Below are 1,940 nucleotides of genomic sequence, written 5' to 3'. Positions count from 1 at the left end.
CAGCAGCAGCAGTACCACCACCAGCAGCAGTACCACCAGCAGCAGTACCACCACCAGCAGCAGCAGTACCACCACCAGCAGCAGTACCACCACCAGCAGCAGCAGTACCACCACCAGCAGCAGTACCACCAGCAGCAGCAGTACAGCCACCAGCAGCAGTACCACCAGCAGCAGCAGCAGCACAGTAAGGGACACAAATTTTGTGCTTTCACCAATTAACCACTGAGTTGCTATTGTTTCCTTTGGTTTTTACTTTTGGCCACATAGCCAGGTTTCTGGTTCCCCCACAGTAGGTGTTTTCACATGAGATTAGGGTCCTTTTGGAAAGAATAGTTGCAAGGTTTATAGGGTAGTTGTAGTAAGAACCTAGTTTATTTTACATTTGGCTAATTGGCCCATGCTGTATGGTTATATACTCCTGAATTATAGATTAAAAGTCTCTGTAGTCATCTCTGAAGAGCAAGCTATCACTAAACATGCCTGTTTATAAAAATAAAATAAAATAAAATGAGAGATCTGAGCTGTTGGCAGAAGCAGCTGAGGCGGGGGCGGGGAGGAACTTGGGAAGGAGAGACATTTGCATTGGCGGAACCCTTCAAACAAGTAATTAGTTGTCCTGTCTGTCTAAATGATCTTGAAGAACCTGTGCAACTGAAATGTGGATATGCCTGCTGCCTCCAGTGCATCAATTCACTGCAGAAGGAGCCACGTGTACTGTGCCCCTGATGCACTGTGGTCTCTCAGAAGAATGACATCAAGCCCAGGTTCAAGCTGAGGGCACTGGTTTTCATCATCAAGGAACTAGAGCCCAAGCTGAAATCGATTCTAATGATGAACCCAAGGATGAAGAAGTTTCAAGTAGATATGACCTTGGATGTGGACACAGCCAACAACCGTCTCATCATTTCTGAAGATCTGAGGAGTGTCCGATGTGGGGATTTCAGACAGAATTGGAAAGAGCAAGCTGAACGGTTCAATTCCACACTGTGCAACCTAGGGACCTCTTGCTTCAATTCTGGTTGCATTACTGGGAGGTGGATGTGGGCACCAGCAAAGGATGGGATGTGGGCATTTTTAAGGAATCTGTGAATCAACAGGGGGACATTGTACTTTCTTCAGAGCTCGGCTTCTGGACTGTGAGTTCCAGAAAAGGAAAGATCTTTGGCACCAGCACTATGCCTTTGACTTTTCTCTGGGTCAGTCCCCAGTTGCACAGAGTGGGGATTTTCCTGGTTGTAGGTATGCAGTTCATTTCCTTTTCCAATGTTAGTGATGGGTGCCATATCTACATTTTCAACAAAATTCCTGTTATAGAGCCACTGTGCCCTTATTTTTCTGATAAACATGAAACTCAAGATGATCAGAGCTTCCTGTTTGTCCTGTGATCATTCCAGACAGTGCCAGTCCCCCAATTTATTCCAGGGAAAAGAAATAAACATTTGAACATAATCATCGATACAAAGTTTCTGTATGCACGTAGGCAGAGCTAAGAACACTTCTGCTAGATACACATAGGTACAAAGGGATAGAAGGGAAATGTCAGTCATTTTGTAAACCATGAACAGCAAGCAATAATATTAATTAAGGGAAAATTACATTTTACTTATAAACTTTGGCACTGTTTTCTTTTGGGCTTATGTTTATATTTCCATTCAATAAATATTTTGAAATTTCAGAAAAAAAAAAAAAAGGAAAGAAAAGAAACTCCAGCAACTTGGAGCTCACAGCCGTACAGGCAGCCACTCCAGCTTACCAAGACGTTGGGTTAAGTTCGTGCAGAGGAGAACCTGGGCTTCTCAAGCAAGAGTGTAGTTTCCTGATTGTGATTAACAAGGCTCAGAGCAACTGTGCTGTGAGCTAGCTTTTTTTTTGTCCCAAATTTTCTAGTTATTATAGGAAATAGCTTACAAAACAAAAAATTTTTTTCTGGTTCCGGATGA

At 43.2% G+C, this 1,940-nt stretch overlaps 1 pseudogene; it reads left to right on the top strand.

Moving 5' to 3' along the window:
- The first annotated feature begins 507 nt into the window (after positions 1–507).
- Positions 508–1,435, top strand: LOC108309110 (annotated as a pseudogene).
- The last annotated feature ends 505 nt before the right edge of the window (positions 1,436–1,940 follow it).

Source organism: Cebus imitator, unplaced genomic scaffold, assembly GCF_001604975.1.
Source record: "Cebus imitator isolate Cc_AM_T3 unplaced genomic scaffold, Cebus_imitator-1.0 Scaffold5, whole genome shotgun sequence".
Lineage (NCBI taxonomy): Eukaryota > Metazoa > Chordata > Mammalia > Primates > Cebidae > Cebus > Cebus imitator.
The sequence above is the reverse complement of the archived record's forward strand: the minus strand, read 5'-3'. Positions and strand labels throughout refer to the sequence as shown.